Below are 20,542 nucleotides of genomic sequence, written 5' to 3' on the forward strand. Positions count from 1 at the left end.
TACTTCGAGTCAGAGCATCTCGGTGTCCATTCCACTTGAGGCCACAAATTCAGGGTCCCTCTCAGATACCTGTAGCTGAGAGAAGCCTCCTCCTGAGGTGCTTGAGGAAAGTTGGTATTTCTCTTGAGTCGAAGCCAGGGACTAAGCTCTCATCTCGAGTTGATTTGGGGTCCACGGAGCCCTTTCGTGTTGCTACAGTGTCCTCAGGATCCCTCTAGACTTGAGACAGTGATCTTGGGTGTTCTCTGGAGTGCCTTCAAGGAAATCAAGGCTCCCTTCACGTTTTATGTGGAACACGGAATTGCTCTGCACGCATTGCAGGGGACACGGCCCTCATCTCGCAGCGAGGGGGAAGTCTCATGGTTTTTCTCGAGTTGCGGCCGGAACCTGGGGTATATTCTCGAGTTACGACGGGGAGGGCCCTTCCAGACACGTGTTTGTTCAGCGAAGTCAGGACTCCTGCCTAGGTGCGAGGGACTCCTCGGGATTCTCTTCGAGTCTTGGCATGGCAATTGGGACGCGTCTCCACGTGAGGCGGCAGACCCAGGGTCCCTTTCCAAGTTCCACAGGGATCCTTAAACTCCTGTCCATTTTCAAGAGGAGTCAGGCATCGTCTCCTTTGGAAGCATTGATCTCCGCGGACCTTCGAGTTTTCAAAGAATGTGAGGCCTCCGGTCGCGATCAGGCGGAGAACTAGGTCTTTCTCTGTCGTCTCCACAGGGGATTCAGACATCCCTTCGTCTTGGGAGATGCAAGACGAGCCTGCATTCAATTCACTGCAGGGATATCCGGCCTTACTTCGAGTCAGAGCATCTCGGTGTCCATTCCACTTGAGGCCAGCAACTCAGGGTCCCTCTCACATACCTGTAGCTGAGAGAAGCCTCCTCTTGAGGTGCCTGTGGAAAGTTGGTATTCCTCTTGAGTCGAAGCCAGGGACTAAGCTCTCATCTCGAGTTGATTGGGTTTCCACGGAGCCTTTTCGTGTTGCTCCAGTGACCTCAGGATCCCTCTAGACGTGAGACAGTGATCTTGGGTTTTCTCTGGAGTGCCGTCAAGGAAATCAAGGCTCCTTTCACGTTTGATGTGGAACACGGAATTGCTCTGCACGCAGTGCAGGGGAATCGGGCCTCATCTCGCGGCCAGGGGGAATTCTCATGGTTTTTCTCGAGTTGCGCCCGGAACCTGGGTTATATTCTCGAGTTACGATGGGGAGGGCCCTTCCAGACACGTGTTTGTTCAGCGACGTCAGTACTCCTGCCTAGGTGCGAGGGACACCTCGGGATTCTCCTCGAGTCTTGGCATGGCAATTGGGACGCTTCTCTACGTGAGGCAGGAGACCCAGGTTCCCTTTCCACGTGCCACAGGGATCCTGGGACTCCTATCCATTTTCAAGAGGAGTCAGGCATCGTTTCCTTTGGAAGCATTGATCTCCTTGGACCTCTCGAATTTTCAAAGGATGTGAGGCCTCCGGTCGCGATGAGGCGGGGAACTAGGTCTTTCTCTGTGGTCTCCACAGGGGATTCAGACATCCCTTCGTCTTGGGAGATGCAAGACGAGCTTGCATTTAATTCACTGCAGGGAAATCCGGCCGTACTTCGAGTCAGAGCATCTCGGTGTCCATTCCACTTGAGGCCACACACTCAGGGTACCTCTCACATAAGAGTAGCTGAGAAAAGCCTCCTCTTGAGGTGCTTGTGGAAACTTGGTATTCCTCTTGAGTCGAAGCCAGGGACTAAGCTCTCATCTCGAGTTGATTTGGGGTCCACGGAGCCCTTTCGTGTTGCTAAAGTGACCTCAGGATCCCTCTAGACTTGAGATAGTGACTTTGGGTTTTCTCTGGAGTGCCAACAAGGAAATCAAGGCTCCTTTCACGTTTGATGTGGAACACGGAATTGCTCTGCACGCAGTGCAGGGGAATCAGTCCTCATCTCGCGGCGAGGGGGAACTCTCATGGTTTTTCTCGAGTTGCGGCCGGAACCTGGGGTATATTCTCGAGTTACGACGGGGAGGGCCCTTCCAGACACGTGTTTGTTCAGCGACGTCAGGACTCCTTCCTAGGTGCGAGGGACACCTCGGGATTCTCCTCGAGTCTTGGCATGGCAATTGGGACGCGTCTCCACGTGAGGCGGGAGAGCCAGGATCCCTTTCCACGTGCCACAGGGATCCTGGGACTCCTATCCATTTTCAAGAAAAGTCAGGCATCGTCTCCTTTGGAAGCATTGATCTCCGCGGACCTCTCGAATTTTAAAAGGATGTGAGGCCTCCGTTCGCGTTGAGGCGGAGGACTAGGTCTTTTTCTGTGGTCTCCACAGGGGATTCAGACATCCCTTCATCTTGGGAGATGCAAGACGAGCCTGAATTCAATTCACTGCAGGGATATCCGGCCTTATTTCGAGTCAGAGCATCTCGGTGTCCATTCGATTTGAGGCCACAAACTCAGGGTCCCTCTCACCTACCTGTAGCTGAGAGAAGCCTCCTCTTGAGGTGCTTGTGGAAAGTTGGTATTCCTCTTGAGTCGAAGCCAGGGACTAAGCTATCATCTCGAGTTAATTTGGGGTCCACGGAGCCCTTTCGTGTTGCTCCAGTGACCTCAGGATCCCTCTAGACTTGAGACAGTGATCTTGGGTTTTCTCTGGAGTGCCATCAAGGAAATCAAGGCTCCTTTCACGTTTGATGTGGAACACGGAAATGCTCTGCACGCAATGCAGGGGAATCGGGCCTCATCTCGCGACGAGGGGGAAGTCTCATGATTTTTCTCGAGTTGCGGCCGGAACCTGGGGTATATTCTCGAGTTACGACGGGGAGGGCCCTTCCAGACACGTGTTTGTTCAGCGACGTCCGGACTCCTGCCTTGGTGTGAGGGACACCTCGGGATTCTCCTCGAGTCTTGGCATGGCAATTGGGACGCGTCTCCACGTGAAGCGGGAGACCCAGATTCACCGTCCATGTGGACAGGGATCCTAGCACTCCTAACCATTTTCAAGAGTAGTCAGGCATCGTTTCCTTTGGAAGCATTGATCTCCGCGGACCTCTCGAGTTTTCAAGGGTTGTGAGGCCTCCGGTCGCGATAAGGCGGGGAACTAGGTCTTTCTCTGTGGTCTCCACAGGGGATTCAGACATCCCTTCGTCTTGGGAGATGCAAGACGAGCTTGCATTCAATTCACTGCAGGGATATCCGGCCTTACTTCGAGTCAGAGCATCTCGGTGTCCATTCCACTTGAGGCCACAAACTCAGGGTACCTCTCAAATAAGTTTAGCTGAGAGAAGCCTCCTCTTGAGGTGCTTGTGGAAAGTTGGTATTCCTCTTGAGTCGAAGCCAGGGACTAAGCTCTCATCTCGAGTTGATTTGGGGTCCACGGAGCCCTTTCGTGTTGGTTCAGTGACCTCAGGATCCCTCTAGACTTTAGACAGTGATCTTGGGTTTTCTCTCGAGTGCCCTCAAGGAAATCAAGGCTCCTTTCACGTTTGATGTGGAACACGGAATTGCTCTGCACACAGTGCAGGGGAATCGGGCCTCATCTCGCAGCGAGGGGGAAGTCTCATGGTTTTTCTCGAGTTGCGGCCGGAAACTGGGGTATATTCTCGAGTTACGACGGGGAGGGCCCTTCCGGACACGTGTTTGTACAGCGAAGTCAGGACTCCTGCCTAGGTGCGAGGGACTCCTCGGGATTCTCTTCGAGTCTTGGCATGGCAATTGGGACGCGTCTCCACGTCAGGCGGCAGACCCAGGGTCCCTTTCCAAGTTCCACAGGGATCCTTAAACTCCTGTCCATTTTCAAGAGGTGTCAGGCATCGTATCCTTTGGAAGCATTGATCTCGGCAGACCTCTCCAGTTTTGAACGGATGTGAGGCCTCCGGTCGCGATGAGGTGGAGAACTAGGTCTTTCTCTGTTGTCTCCACAGGGGATTCAGACATCCCTTCGGATTGGGAGATGCAAGACGAGCCTGCATTCAATTCACTGCACGGATATCCGGCCTTACTTCGAGTCAGAGCATCTCAGTGTCCATTCCACTTGAGGCCACAAACTCAGGGTCCCTCTCACATACCTGTAGCTGAGAGAAGCCTCCTCTTGAGGTGCTTGTGGAAAGTTGGAATTCCTCTTGAGTCGAAGCCAGGGATTAAGCTCTCATCTCGAGTTGATTTGGGGTCCACGGAGCCCTTTCGTGTTGCTCCAGTGACCTCAGGATCCCTCTAGACTTGAGACAGTGATCCTGGATACTCTCTGGAGTGCCATCAAGGAAATCAAGGCTCCTTTCACGTTTGATGTGGAACACGGAATTGTTCTGCACGCAGTGCAGGGGAATCGGGCCTCATCTCGCGGCGAGGGGGAAGTCTCATGGTTTTTCTCGAGTTGCGGCTGGAACCTGGGGTACATTCTCAAGTTACTACGGGGAGGGCCCTTCCAGACACGTGTTTGTTCAGCGATGTCAGGACTCCTGCCTAGGTGCGAGGGACACCTCGGGATTCTCCTCGAGTCTTGGCATGGCAATTGGGACGGGTCTCCACGTGAGGCGGAAGACCCACTGTCTCTTTCCACGTGCCACAGGGATCCTGGGACTCCTATCCATTTTCAAGAGGAGTCAGGCATCGTCTCCTTTGGAAGCATTGATCTCCGCAGACCTCTCGAATTTTCAAAGGATGTGAGGCTTTGGTCGCGAGGAGGTGGAGAACTAGTTCTTTCTCTTTGGTCTCCACAGGGGATTCAGATATCCCTTCGTCTTGGGAGATGAAAGACGAGCCTGCTTTCAATTCACTGCAGAGATATCCGGCCTTACTTCGAGTCAGAGCATCTCGGTGTCCATTCCACTTGAGGCCACAAACTCAGGGTCCCTCTCACATACCTGTAGCTGAGACAAGCCTCCTCTTGAGGTGCTTGTGGAAAGTTGGTATTCCTCTTGAGTCGAAGCCAGGGACTAAGCTCTCATCTCGAGTTGACTTGGTTTCCACGGAGCCCTTTCATGTTGCTCCAGTGACCTCAGGATCCCTCTAGACTTGAGACAGTGATCTTGGGGTTTCTCTGGAGTGCCATCAAGGAAATCAAGGCTCCTTTCATGTTTGATGTGGAACACGGAATTGCTCTGCACGCAGTGCAGGGTAATCGGGCCTCATCTCGTGGCGAGGGGGATGACTCATATTTTTTCTCGAGTTGCGGCCGGAACCTGGGGTATATTCTCGAGTTACGACGGGGAGGGCCCTTCCAGACATGTGTTTGTTCAGCGACGTCAGGACTCCTGCCTAGGTGCGAGCGACACCTCAATATTCTCCTCGAGTCTTGGCATGGCAATTGGGACGCGTCTCCACGTGAGGCGGGAGACCCAGGGTCCCTTTCCACGTGCCACAGGGATCCTGGGACTCCTATCCATTTTCAAGAGGAGTCAGGCATCGTCTCCTTTGGAAGCATTGATCTCCTCGGACCTCTCCACTTTTCAACGGATGTGAGGCCTCCGGTCGCGATGAGGCGGAGGACTAGGTCTTTCTCTGTGGTCTCCACAGGGGATTCAGACATCCCTTCGTCTTGGGAGATGTAAGACGAGCCTGCATTCAATTCACTGCAGGGATATCTGGCCTTACTTCGAGTCAGAGCATCTCGGTGTCCCTTCCACTTGAGGCCACAAACTCAGGGTCCCTCTCACATACCTGTAGCTGAGAGAAGCCTCCTCTTGAGGTGCTTGTTGAAAGTTGGTATTCCTCTTGAGTCGATGCCAGGGAAGAAGCTCTCATCTCGAGTTGATTTGGGGTCCATGGAGCACTTTCCTGTTGCTCCAGTGACCTCAGGATCCCTCTAGACTTGAGACAGTGATCTTGGGTTTTCTCTGGAGTGCCATCAAGGAAATCAAGGCTCCGTTCACATTTGATGTGGAACACGGAATTGCTCTGCACGCAGTGCTCGGAATCGGGCCTCATCTCGGGGCGAGGGGGAAGTCTCATGGTTTCTCTCGAGTTGTGGACGGACCCTGGGGTATATTCTCGAGTTACGACGGGGAGAGCCCTTCCAGACACGTGTTTGTTCAGCGACGCCAGGACTCGGGCCTAGGTGCGAGGGACACCTCGGGATTCTCCTCGAGTCTTGGCATGGTAATTGGGACTCGTCTCCACGTGAAGCGGGAGACCCAGAGTCCCCGTCCATGTGGACAGGGATCCTAGGACTCCTAACCATTTTCAAGAGGAGTCAGGCATCGTCTCCTTTGGAAGCATTGATCTCCGCGGACCTCTCGAGTTTTCAAAGGATGTGAGGCCTCCGGTCGCGATAAGGCGGGGAACTAGGTTTTTCTCTGTGGTCTCCACAGGGGATTCAGACATCCCTTCGTCTTGGGAGATGCAAGACGAGCCTGCATTCAATTCACTGCAGGGATATCCGGCCTTACTTCGAGTCAGAGCATCTCGGTGTCCATTCCACTTGAGGCCACAAACTCAGGGTCTTCTCACATAAGTGTAGCTGAGAGAAGCCTCCTCTTGAGGTGCTTGTGGAAACTTGGTATTCCTCTTGAGTCGAAGCCAGGGACTAAGCTCTCATCTCGAGTTGATTTGGGGTCCACGGACCCCTTTCGTGTTGCTAAAGTGACCTCAGGATCGCTCTAGACTTGTGACAGTGACTTTGGGTTTTCTCTGGAGTGGCATCAGGGAAATCAAGGCTCCTTTCACGTTTGATGTGGAACACGGAATTGCTCTGCACACAGTGCAGGGGAATCGGGCCTCATCTCGCGGCGAGGGGGAAGGCTCATTGTTTTTCTCGAGTTGCGGCCGGAACCTGGGGTATATTCTCGAGTTACGACGGGGAGGGCCCTTCCAGACCCGTGTTTGTTCAGCGACGTCAGGACTCCGGCCTAGGTGCGAGGGACACCTCGGGATTCTCCTCGAGTCTTGGTATTGCAATTGGGACGCGTCTCCACGTGAGGCGGGAGACCCAGGGTCCCTTTCCACGTGCCACAGGGATCCTGGGACTCTTATCCATTTTCAAGAGGAGTCAGGCATCGTCTCCTTTGGAAGCATTGATCTCCGCGGACCTCTCGAGTTTTAAAAGGATGTGAGGCCTCCGTTCGCGTTGAGGCGGAGGACTAGGTCTTTCTCAGTGGTCTCCCCAGGGGATTCAGACATCCCTTCATCTGGGGAGATGCAAGACGAGCCTGCATTCAATTCACTGCAGGGATATCCGGCCTTATTTCGAGTCAGAGCATCTCGGTGTCCTTTCGATTTGAGGCAACAAACTCAGGGTCCCTCTCACCTAACTGTAGCTGAGAGAAGCCTCCTCTTGAGATGCTTGTGGAAAGTTGGTATTCCTCTTGAGTCGAAGCCAGGGACTAAGCTCTCATCTCGAGTTGATTTCGGGTCCATGGAGCCCTTTCGTGTTGCTCCAGTGACCTCAGGATCCCTCTAGACTTGAGACAGTGATCTTGGGTTTTCTCTGGAGTGCCATCAAGGAAATCAAGGCTCCTTTCACGTTTGATGTGGAACACGGAATTGCTCTGCACGCAATGCAGGGGAATCGGGCCTCATCTCGCGACGAGGGGGAAGTCTCATGGTTTTTCTCGAGTTGCAGCCGGAACCTGGGGTATATTCTCGAGTTTCGACGGGGAGGGCCATTCCAGACACGTGTTTGTTCAGCGACGTGAGGACTCCTGCCTAGGTGCGAGGAACACCTCGGAATTCTCCTCAAGTCTTGGCATGGCAATTGGGACGCGTCTCCACGTTAGGCGGGAGACACAGTGTCCCTTTCCACGTGCCACAGGGATCCTGGGACTCCTATCCATTTACAAGAGGAGTCAGGCATCGTCTCCTTTGGAAGCATTGATCTCCGCGGACCTCTCGAGTTTTCAAAGGATGTGAGGCCTCCGGTCGCGATGAGGTGGGGAACTAGGTCTTTCTCTGTTGTCTCCACAGGGGATTCAGACATCCCTTCGTCTTGGGAAATTCAAGGCGAGCCTGCATTCAATTCACTGCAGGGATATCCGGCCTTACTTCAAGTCAGAGCATTTCAGTGTCCATTCCACTTGAGGCCACAAACTCAGGGTCCCTCTCACATACCTGTAGCTGAGAGAAGCCTCCTCTTGAGGTGCTTGTGGAAAGTTGGTATTCCCCTTGAGTCGAACCCAGGGACTAAGCTCTCATCTCGAGTAGATTTGGGGTCCACGGAGCCCTTTCTTGTTGCCCCAGTGACCTCTGGATCCCTCTAGACTTGAGACAGTGATCTTGGGTTTTCTCTGGAGTGCCATCAAGGAAATCAAGGCTTCTTTCATGTTTGATGTGGAACACGGAATTGCTCTGCACGCTGTGCAGTGGAATCGGGCCTCATTTCGCGGCGATGGGGAAGTCTCATGGTTTTTCTCGAGTTGCGGCTGGAACCTGGGGTACATTCTCAAGTTACTACGGGGAGGGCCCTTCCAGACACGTGTTTGTTCAGCGATGTCAGGACTCCTGCCTAGGTGCGAGGGACACCTCGGGATTCTCCTCGAGTCTTGGCATGGCAATTGGGACGGGTCTCCACGTGAGGCGGAAGACCCACTGTCTCTTTCCACGTGCCACAGGGATCCTGGGACTCCTATCCATTTTCAAGAGGAGTCAGGCATCGTCTCCTTTGGAAGCATTGATCTCCGCGGACCTCTCGAGTTTTCAAAGGATGTGAGGCTTCCGGTCGCGATGAGGCGGAGGACTAAGTCTTTCTCTCTGGTCTCCACAGGGGATTCAGACATCCCTTCATCTTAGGAGATGCAAGACGAGCCTGCATTCAATTCACTGCAGGGATATCTGGCCGTACTTCGAGTCAGAGCATCTCGGTGTCCATTCCACTTGAGGCCACAAACTCAGGGTCCCTCTCACATACCTGTAGCTGAGAGAAGCCTCCTCTTGAGGTGCTTGAGGATAGTTGGTATTCCTCTTGAGTCGAAGCCAGGGACGAAGCTCTCATCTCGAGTTGATTTGGGGTCCACTGAGACCTTTCGTGTTGCTCCAGTGACCTCAGGATCCCTCTAGACTTGAGACAGTGATTTTGGGTTTTCTCCTGAGTGCCATCAAGGAAATCAAGGCTCCTTTCACGTTTGATGTGGAACACGGAATTGCTCTGCACGCAGTGCAGGGGAATCGGGCCTCATCTCGCGGCGAGGGGGAAGCCTCATGGTTTTTCTCGAGTTGCGGCTGGAACCTGGGGTACATTCTCAAGTTACTACGGGGAGGGCCCTTCCAGACACGTGTTTGTTCAGCGACGTCAGGACTCCTGCCTAGGTGCGAGGGACACCTCGGGATTCTCCTCGAGTCTTGGCATGGCAATTGGGACGGGTCTCCACCTGAGGCGGAAGACCCAGTGTCTCTTTCCACGTGCCACAGGGATCCTGGGACTCCTATCCATTTTCAAGAGGAGTCAGGCATCGTCTCCCATGGAAGCATTGATCTCCGCGGACCTCTCGAGTTTTCAACGGATGTGAGGCCTCCGGTCGCGATAAGGCGGGGAACTAGGTCTTTCTCTGTGGTCTCCACAGGGGATTCAGACATCCCTTCGTCTTGGGAGATGCAAGACGAGCCTGCATTCAATTCACTGCAGGGATATCTGGCCTTACTTCTAGTCAGAGCATCTCGGTGTCCATTCCACTTGAGGCCACACACTCAGGGTCCCTCTCACCTACCTGTAGCTGAGAGAAGCCTCCTCTTGAGGTGCTTGTGGAAACTTGGTATTCCTCTTGAGTCGAAGCCAGGGACTAAGCTCTCATCTCGAGTTGATTTGGGGTCCACGGAGCCCTTTCGTGTTGCTAAAGTGACCTCAGGATCCCTCTAGACTTGAGATAGTGACTTTGGGTTTTCTCTGGAGTGCCAACAAAGAAATCAAGGCTCCTTTCACGTTTGATGTTGAACACGGAATTGCTCTGCACGCAGTGCAGGGGAATCGGGCCTCATCTCGCGGCGAGGGGGAAGTCTCATGGTTTTTCTCGAGTTGCGGCCGGATCCTGGGGTATATTCTCGAGTTACGACGGGGAGGGCCCTTCCAGACACGTGTTTGTTCAGCGACGTCAGGACTCCGGCCTAGGTGCGAGGGACACCTCGGGATTCTCCTCGAGTCTTGGCATGGCAATTGGGACGCGTCTCCACCTGAGGCGGGAGAGCCAGGATCCCTTTCCACGTGCCACAGGGATCCTGGGACTCCTATCCATTTTCAAGAGGAGTCAGGCATTGTCTCCTTTGGAAGCATTGATCTCCGCGGACCTCTCGAGTTTTAAAAGGATGTGAGGCCTCCGTTCGCGTTGAGGCGGAGGACTAGGTCTTTTTCTGTGGTCGCCACAGGGTATTCAGACATCCCTTCGTCTTGGGAGTTGCAAGACGAGCCTGCATTCAATTCACTGCAGGGATTCCCGGCCTTATTTCGAGTCAGAGCATCTCGGTGTCCATTTGATTTGAGGCCACAAACTCAGGGTCCCTCTCACCTACCTGTAGCTGAGAGAAGCCTCCTCTTGAGGTGCTTGTGGAAAGTTGGTATTCCTCTTGAGTCGAAGCCAGGGACTAAGCTCTCATCTTGAGTTAATTTCGGGTCCACGGAGCCCTTTCGTGTTGCTCCAGTGACCTCAGGATTCCTCTAGACTTGAGACAGTGATCTTGGGTTTTCTCTGGAGTGCCATCAAGGAAATCAAGGCTCCTTTCACGTTTGATGTGGAACAAGGAAATGCTCTGCACGCAATGCAGGGGAATCGGGCCTCATCTGGCGACGAGGGGGAAGTCTCATGGTTTTTCTCGAGTTGCGGCCGGAACCTGGGGTATATTCTCGAGTTACGACGGGGAGGGCCCTTCCAGTTACGTGTTTGTTCAGCGACGTGAAGACTCCTGCCTAGGTGCGAGGGACAACTTGCGATCCTCCTCGAGTCTTGGCATGGCAATTGGGACGCGGCTCCACGTGAGGCGGGAGACCCAGGGTCCCGTTCCACGTGCCACACGGATCCTGAGACTCCTATCCATTTTCAAGAGGAGTCAGGCATCGTCTCCTTTGGAAGCATTGATCTCCGCGGACCTTCGAGTTTTCAAAGGATGTGAGGCCTCCGGTCGCGATGAGGCGGAGAACTAGGTCTTTCTCTGTGGTCTCCACAGGGGATTCAGACATCCCTTCGTCTTGGGAGATGCAAGACGAGCCTGCATTCAATTCACTGCAGGGATATCCGGCCTTACTTCGAGTCAGAACATCTCGGTGTCCATTCCACTTGAGGCCAGCAACTCAGGGTCCCTCTCACATACCTGTAGCTGAGAGAAGCCTCCTCTTGAGGTGCTTGAGGATAGTTGGTATTCCTCTTGAGTCGAAGCCAGGGACTAAGCTCTCATCTCGAGTTGATTTGGGGTCCACTGAGACCTTTCGTGTTGCTCCAGTGACCTCAGGATCCCTCTAGACTTGAGACAGTGATTTTGGGTTTTCTCCTGAGTGCCATCAAGGAAATCAAGGCTCCTTTCACGTTTGATGTGGAACACGGAATTGCTCTGCACGCTGTGCACGGGAATCGGGCCTCATCTCGCGGCGAGGGGGAAGCCTCATGGTTTTTCTCGAGTTGCGGCTGGAACCTGGGGTACATTCTCAAGTTACTACGGGGAGGTCCCTTCCAGACACGTGTTTGTTCAGCGACGTCAGGACTCCTGCCTAGGTGCGAGGGACACCTCGGGATTCTCCTCGAGTCTTGGCATGGCAATTGGGACGGGCCTCCACGTGAGGCGGAAGACCCAGTGTCTCTCTCCACGTGCCACAAGGATCCTGGGACTCCTATCCATTTTCAAGAGGAGTCAGGCATCGTCTCCTATGGAAGCATTGATCTCCGCGGACCTCTCGAGTTTTCAAAGGATGTGAGGCCTCCGGTCGCGAAGAGGCGGAGAACTAATTCTTTCTCTCTGGTCTCCACAGGGGATTCAGACATCCCTTCGTCTTGGGAGATGGAAGACGAACCTGCATCCAATTCACTGCAGGGATATCTGTCCTTACTTCGAGTCAGAGCATCTCGGTGTCCATTCCTCTTGAGGCCACAAACTCAGGGTCCATCTCACAAACCTGTAGCTGAGAGAAGCCTCCTCTTGAGGTGCTTGTGGAAAGTTGGTATTCCTCTTGAGTCGAAGCCAGGGACTAAGCTCTCATCTCGAGTTGATTTGGGGTCCACGGAGCCCTTTCGTGTTGCTGCATTGACCTCAGGATCCCTCCATACTTGAGACAGTGATCTTGGGTTTTCTCTGGAGTGCCATCAAGGAAATCAAGGCTCCTTTCACGTTTGATGTGGAACACGGAATTGCTCTGCACGCAGTGCAGGGAATCGGTCCTCATCTCACGGCGAGGGGGAAGTCTTATGGTTTTTCTCGAGTTGCGGCCGGAACCTGGGGTATATTCTCGAGTTACGACGGGGGGGTGCCCTTCCAGACACGTGTTTGTTCAGCAACGTCAGAACCAATGCCTACGTTCGATGGACACCTCGGTATCTCCCCGAGGCTTGGCATGGCAATTGGGACGCGTCTCCACGTGATGCGGTAGACCTAGGGTCCCTTTCCACGTGCCACAGGGATCCTGGGACTCCTATCTATTTTCAAGAGGAATCAGGCATCGTCTCCTTTGGAAGCATTGATCTCCGTGGACCTCTCGAGTTTTCAAAGGATGTGAGGCCTCCGGTCGCGATGAGGCGGAGAACTAGGTCTTTCTCTGTGGTATCCACATTGGATTCAGACATCCCTTTGCTTGGGAGATGCAAGACGAGCCTGCTTTCAATTCACTGCAGAGATATCCGGCCTTATTTCGAGTCAGAGCATCTCGGTGTCCATTCCACTTGAGGCCACAAGCTCAGGGTCCCTCTCACATACCTGTAGCTGAGACAAGCCTCCTCTTGAGGTGCTTGTGGAAAGTTGGTATTCCTCTTGAGTCGAAGCCAGGGACTAAGCTCTCATCTCGAGTTGACTTGGTTTCCACGGAGCCCTTTCATGTTGCTCCAGTGACCTCAGGATCCCTCTAGACTTGAGACAGTGATCTTGGGGTTTCTCTGGAGTGCCATCAAGGAAATCAAGGCTCCTTTCATGTTTGATGTGGAACACGGAATTGCTCTGCACGCAGTGCAGGGTAATCGGGCCTCATCTCGTGGCGAGGGGGATGTCTCATATTTTTTCTCGAGTTGCGGCCGGAACCTGGGGTATATTCTCGAGTTACGACGGGGAGGGCCCTTCCAGACATGTGTTTGTTCAGCGACGTCAGGACTCCTGCCTAGGTGCGAGCGACACCTCGATATTCTCCTCGAGTCTTGGCATGGCAATTGGGACGCGTCTCCACGTGAGGCGGGAGACCCAGGGTCCCTTTCCACGTGCCACAGGGATCCTGGGACTCCTATCCATTTTCAAGAGGAGTCAGGCATCGTCTCCTTTGGAAGCATTGATCTCCTCGGACCTCTCCACTTTTCATCGGATGTGAGGCCTCCGGTCGCGATGAGGCGGAGGACTAGGTCTTTCTCTGTGGTCTCCACAGGGGATTCAGACATCCCTTCGCTTGGGAGATGTAAGACGAGCCTGCATTCAATTCACTGCAGGGATATCTGGCCTTACTTCGAGTCAGAGCATCTCGGTGTCCCTTCCACTTGAGGCCACAAACTCAGGGTCCCTCTCACGTACCTGTAGCTGAGAGAAGCCTCCTCTTGAGGTGCTTGTTGAAAGTTGGTATTCCTCTTGAGTCGAAGCCAGGGAAGAAGCTCTCATCTCGAGTTGATTTGGGGTCCATGGAGCACTTTCCTGTTGCTCCAGTGACCTCAGGATCCCTCTAGACTTGAGACAGTGATCTTGGGTTTTCTCTGGAGTGCCATCAAGGAAATCAAGGCTCCGTTCACATTTGATGTGGCACACGGAATTGCTCTGCACGCAGTGCTCGGAATCGGGCCTCATCTCGGGGCGAGGGGGAAGTCTCATGGTTTCTCTCGAGTTGCGGACGGACCCTGGGGTATATTCTCGAGTTACGACGGGGAGAGCCCTTCCAGACACGTGTTTGTTCAGCGACGCCAGGACTCGGGCCTAGGTGCGAGGGACACCTCGGGATTCTCCTCGAGTCTTGGCATGGTAATTGGGACTCGTCTCCACGTGAAGGGGGAGACCCAGAGTCCCCGTCCATGTGGACAGGGATCCTAGGACTCCTAACCATTTTCAAGAGGAGTCAGGCATCGTCTCCTTTGGAAGCATTGATCTCCGCGGACCTCTCGAGTTTTCAAAGGATGTGAGGCCTCCGGTCGCGATGAGGCGGAGAACTAGGTCTTTCTCTGTGGTCTCCACAGGGGATTCAGACATCCCTTCGTCTTGGGAGATGCAAGACGAGCCTGCATTCAATTCACTGCAGGGATATCCGGCCTTACTTCGAGTCAGAGCATCTCGGTGTCCATTCCACTTGAGGCCACAAACTCAGGGTCTTCTCACATAAGTGTAGCTGAGAGAAGCCTCCTCTTGAGGTGCTTGTGGAAACTTGGTATTCCTCTTGAGTCGAAGCCAGGGACTAAGCTCTCATCTCGAGTTGATTTGGGGTCCACGGAGCCCTTTCGTGTTGCTAAAGTGACCTCAGGATCCCTCTAGACTTGAGATAGTGACTTTGGGTTTTCTCTGGAGTGCCAACAAGGAAATCAAGGCTCCTTTCACGTTTGATGTGGAACACGGAATTGCTCTGCACGCAGTGCAGGGATATCGGGCCTCATCTCGCGGCGAGGGGGAAGTCTCATGGTTTTTTTCGAGTTGCGGCCGGAACCTGGGGTATATTCTCGAGTTACGACGGGGAGGGCCCTTCCAGACACGTGTTTGTTCAGCGACGACAGGACTCCTGCCTAGGTGCGAGGGACACCTCGGGATTCTCCTCGAGTCTTGGCATGGCAATTGGGACGCGTCTCCACGTGAGGCGGGAGAGCCAGGATCCCTTTCCACGTGCCACAGGGATCCTGGGACTCCTATCCATTTTCAAGAGGAGTCAGGCATCGTCTCCTTTGGAAGCATTGATCTCCGCGGACCTCTCGAGTTTTAAAAGGATGTGAGGCCTCCGTTCGCATTGAGGCGGAGGACTAGGTCTTTTTCTGTGGTCTCCACAGGGGATTCAGACATCCCTTCATCTTGGGAGATGCAAGACGAGCCTGCATTCAATTCACTGCAGGGATATCCAGCCTTATTTCGAGTCAGAGCATTTCGGTGTCCATTCGATTTGAGGCCACAAAATCAGGGTCCCTCTCACCTACCTGTAGCTGAGAGAAGCCTCCTCTTGAGGTGCTTGTGGAAAGTTGGTATTCCTCTTGAGTCGAAGCCAGGGACTAAGCTCTCATCTCGAGTTAATTTGGGGTCCACGGAGCCCTTTCGTGTTGCTCCAGTGACCTCAGGATCCCTCTAGACTTGAGACAGTGATCTTGGGTTTTCTCTGGAGTGCCATCAAGGAAATCAAGGCTCCTTTCACGTTTGATGTGGAACACGGAAATGCTCTGCACGCAATGCAGGGGAATCGGGCCTCATCTCGCGAAGAGGGGGAAGTCTCATGGTTTTTCTCGAGTTGCGGCCGGAACCTGGGGTATATTCTCGAGTTACGACGGGGAGGGCCCTTCCAGACACGTGTTTGTTCAGCGACGTCCGGACTCCTGCCTAGGTGCGAGGGCCACCTCGGGATTCTCCTCGAGTCTTGGCATGGCAATTGGGACGCGTCTCCACGTGAAGCGGGAGACCCAGAGTCACCGTCCACGTGGACAGGGATCCTAGCACTCCTATCCATTTTCAAGAGGAGTCCGGATTCGTCTCCTTTCGAAGCATTGATCTCCGCGGACCTCTCGAGTTTTCAAAGGATGTGAGGCTTCCGGTCGCGATGAGGCGGAGGACTAGGTCTTTCTCTGTGGTCTCCACAGGGGATTCAGACATCCCTTCATCTTAGGAGATGCAAGACGAGCCTGCATCAATTCACTCCAGGGATATCTGGCCGTACTTCGAGTCAGAGCATCTCGGTGTCCATTCCACTTGAGGCCACAAACTCAGGGTCCCTCTCACCTACCTGTAGCTGAGAGAAGCCTCCTCTTGAGGTGCTTGTGGAAAGTTGGTATTCCTCTTGAGTCGAAGCCAGGGACTAAGCTCTCATCTCGAGTTCATTTGGGGTCCACGGAGCCGTTTCGTGTTGCTCCAGTGACCTCAGGATCCCTCTAGATTTGAGACAGTGATTTTGGGTTTTCTCCTGAGTACCATCAAGGAAATCAAGGCTCCTTTCACGTTTGATGTGGAACACGGAATTGCTCTGCACGCTGTGCACGGGAATCGGGCCTCATCTCGCGGCAAGGGGGAAGTCTCATGGTTTTTCTCGAGTTGCGGCCGGAACCTGGGGTATATTCTCGAGTTACGACGGCGAGGGCCATTCCAGACACGTGTTTGTTCAGCGACGTGAGGACTCCTGCCTAGGTGCGAGGGACACCTCGGGATTCTCCTCGAGTCTTGGCATGGCAATTGGGGTGCGTCTCCGGGTTAGGCGGGAGACACAGTGTCCCTTTCCACGTGCCACAGTGATCCTGGGACTCCTATCCATTTTCAAGAGGAGTCAGGCATCGTCTCCTTTGGAAGCATTGATCTCCGCGGACCTCTCGAGTTTTCAAAGGATGTGAGGCCTCCGGTCGCGATGAGGCGGAGAACTAGGTCTCTCTCTGTGGTCTCCACAGGGGATTCAGACGTCCCTTTCGTCTTGGGAGATGCAAGACGAGCCTGTATTCATTTCACTGCAGGGATATCCGGCCTTCGTTCGAGTCAGAGCATCTCGGTGTCCATTCCACTTGAGGCCACAAACTCAGGGTCCCTCTCACATACTGGTAGCTGAGAGAAGCCTCCTCTTGAGGTGCTTGTGGAAAATTGGTATTCCTCTTGATACAAACCCAGGGACTAAGCTCTCATCTCGAGTTGATTTGGGGTCCACGGAGCCCTTTCTTTTGTTCCAGGGACCTCAGGATCCCTCTAGACTTGAGACAGTGATCTTGGGTTTTCTCTGGAGTGCCAACAAGGAAATCAAGGCTCCTTTCACTTTTGATGTGGAACACGGAATTGCTCTGCACGCAGTGCAGGTGTATCGGGCCTCATCTCGCGGCGAGGGGGATGTCTCATGGTTTTTCTCGAGTTGCGACCGGAACCTGTGGTATATTCTCGAGTTACGACGGGGAGGGCCCTTCCAGACACGTTTTTGTTCAGCGACGTCAGGACTCCTGCCTAGGTGCGCGGGACAACTCGGGATTCTCCTCGAGTCTTGCCAAGGCAATAGGGACGCGTCTCCACGTGAGGCGGGAGACCCAGTGTCCCTTTCCACGTGCCACAGGGATCCTGGGACTCCTATCCATTTTCAAGAGGAGTCAGGCATCGTCTCCTTTGGAAGCATTGATCTCCGCGGACCTCTCGAGTTTCCATGTGATGTGAGGCCTCCGGTCGCGATGAGGCGGAGAACTAGGTCTTTCTCTGTGGTCTCCACAGGGGATTCAGACGTCCCTTTCGTCTTGGGAGATCCAAGACGAGCCTGCGTTCAATTCACTGCAGGGAAATCCGGCCTTACTTCGAGTCAGAGCATCTCGGTGTCCATTCCACTTGAGGCCACAAACTCACGGTCCCTCTCACATACCTGTAGCTGAGAGAAGCCTCTTCTTGAGGTGCTTGTGATAAGTTCGTATTCCACTTGAGTCGAAGCCAGGGACTAAGCTCTCATCTCGAGTTGATTTGGGGTCCATGGAGCACTTTCCTGTTGCTCCAGTGACCTCAGGATCCCCTAGACTTGAGAGAGTGATCTTGGGTTTTCTCTGGAGTGCCATCAAGGAAATCAAGGCTCCTGTCACGTTTGATGTGGAACACGGAATTGCTCTGCACGCAGTGTAGGGGAATCGGGCCTCATCTCGTGGCGAGGAGGAAGTCTCATGGTTTGTCTCGAGTTGCGGACAGAACCTGGGGTATATTCTCGAGTTACGACGGGGAGGGCCCTTCCATACACGTGTTTGTTCAGCGACGTCAGGACTCCTGCCTAGGTGCGAGGGACACCTCGGGATTCTCCTCGATTCTTGGCATGGCAATTGGGGCGCGTCTCCATGTGAGGCGGGAGACCCAGGGTCCCTTTCCACGTGCCACAGGGATCCTGGGACTCCTATCCATTTTCAAGAGGAGTCAGGCATCGTCTCTTTTGGAAGCATTGATCTCCGCGGACCTCTCGAGATTTCAAAGGATCTGAGGCCTCCGGTCGCGATCAGGCGGAGAACTAGGTCTTTCTCTGTGGTCTCCACAGGGGATTCAGACATCCCTTCGTCTTGGGAGATGCAAGACGAGCCTGCATTCAATTCACTTCAGGGATATCCGGCCTTACTTCAAGTCAGAGCATCTCGGTGTCCATTCCACTTGAGGCCACAAACTCAGGGTCCCTCTCACATACCTGTAGCTGAGACAAGCCTCCTCTTGAGGTGCTTGTGGAAAGTTGGTATTCCTCTTGAGTCGAAGCCAGGGACTAAGCTCTCATCTCGAGTTGATTTGGGGTCCATGGAGCCCTTTCCTGTTGCTCCAGTGACCTCAGGATCCCTCTAGACTTGAGACAGTGATCTTGGGTTTTCTCTGGAGTGCCATCAAGGAAATCAACGCTTCTTTCATGTTTGATGTGGAACACGGAATTGGTCTGAACGCAGTGCTTTGGAATCGGGCCTCATCACGCGGCGAGGGGGAAGTCTCATGATTTTTCTCGAGTTGCGGCCGGTACCTGGGTTATATGCTCGAGTTACGACGGGGAGGGACCTTCCAGACAGTTGTTTGTTCAGCGACGTCAGGACTCCTGCCTAGGTGCGAGGGACACCTCGGGATTCTCCTCGAGTCTTGGCATGGCAATTGGGACGCATCTCCACGTGAGACGGGAGACGCAGGGTCCCTTTCCACGTGCCACAGGCCTCCTGGGACTCCTATCCATTTTCAAGAGGAATCAGGCATCGTCTCCTTTGGAAGCATTGATCTCCGCGGACCTCTCGAGTTTTCAAAGGATTGGAGGCCTCCGGTCGCGATGAGGCGGAGAACTAGGTCTTTCTCTGTGGTCTCCACAGGGGATTCAGACATCCCTTCGCTTGGGAGATTCAAGGCGAGCCTGCATTCAATTCACTTCAGGGATATCCGGCCTTACTTCAAGTCAGAGCATTTCAGTGTCCATTCCACTTGAGGCCACAAACTCAGGGTCCCTCTCACATACCTGTAGCTGAGAGAAGCCTCCTCTTGAGGTGCTTGTGGAAAGTTGGTATTCCCCTTGAGTCGAAGCCAGAGACTAAGCTCTCATCTCGAGTTGATTTGGGGTCCATGGAGCCCTTTCCTGTTGCTCCAGTGACCTTAGGATCCCTCTAGACTTGAGACAGTGATCTTGGGTTTTCTCTGGAGTGCCATCAAGGAAATCAAGGCTTCTTTCATGTTTGATGTGGAACACAGAATTGCTCTGCACGCTGTGCAGGGGAATCGGGACTCATCTCGCGGCGAGGGGGAAGTCTCATGGTTTTTCTCGAGTTGCGGCCGGAACCTGGGGTACATTCTCAAGTTACTATGGGGAGGGCCCTTCCAGACACGTGTTTGTTCAGCGACGTCAGGACTCCTGCCTAGGTTCGAGGGACACCTCGGGATTCTCCTCGAGTCTTGGCATGGCAATTGGGACGGGTCTCCACGTGAGGCGGGAGACCCAGTGTCTCTTTCCACGTGGCACAGGGATCCTGGGACTCCTATCCATTTTCAAGAGGAGTCAGGCATCGTCTCCTTTGGAAGCATTGATCTCCGCGGACCTCTCGAGTTTTCAAAGGATGTGAGGCTTCCGGTCGCGATGAGGCAGAGGACTAGGTCTTTCTCTGTGGTCTCCACAGGGGATTCAGACATCCCTTCATCTTAGGAGATGCAAGACGAGCCTGCATCAATTCACTCCAGGGATATCTGGCCGTACTTCGAGTCAGAGCATCTCGGTGTCCATTCCACTTGAGGCCACAAACTCAGGGTCCCTCTCACCTACCTGTAGCTGAGAGAAGCCTCCTCTTGAGGTGCTTGTGGAAAGTTGGTATTCCTCTTGAGTCGAAGCCAGGGACTAAGCTCTCATCTCGAGTTGATTTGGGGTCCACGGAGCCCTTTCGTGTTGCTCCAGTGACCTCAGGATCCCTCTAGACTTGAGACAGTGATCTTGTGTTTTCTCTGGAGTGCCATCAAGGAAATCAAGGCTCCTTTCACGTTTGATGTGGAACACGGAATTGCTCTGCACGCAATGCAGGGGAATCGGGCCTCATCTCGCGACGAGGGGGAAGTCTCATGGTTTTTCTCGAGTTCCGGCCGGAACCTGGGGTATATTCTCGAGTTACGACGGGGAGGGCCCTTCCAGACACGTGTTTGTTCAGCGACGTCAGGACTCCTGCCTAGGTGCGAGGGACACCTCGGGATTCTCCTCGAGTCTTATCATGGCAATTGGGACGCGTCTCCACATGAAGCGGGAGACCCAGAGTCCCCGTCCATGTGGACAGGGATCCTAGGACTCCTAACCATTTTCAAGAGGAGTCAGGCATCGTCTCCTTTGGAAGCATTGATCTCCGCGGACCTCTCGAGTTTTCAAAG

The sequence above is a fragment of the Dama dama genome, chromosome 15 (assembly GCF_033118175.1).
Source record: "Dama dama isolate Ldn47 chromosome 15, ASM3311817v1, whole genome shotgun sequence".
NCBI classification, from domain to species: domain Eukaryota; kingdom Metazoa; phylum Chordata; class Mammalia; order Artiodactyla; family Cervidae; genus Dama; species Dama dama.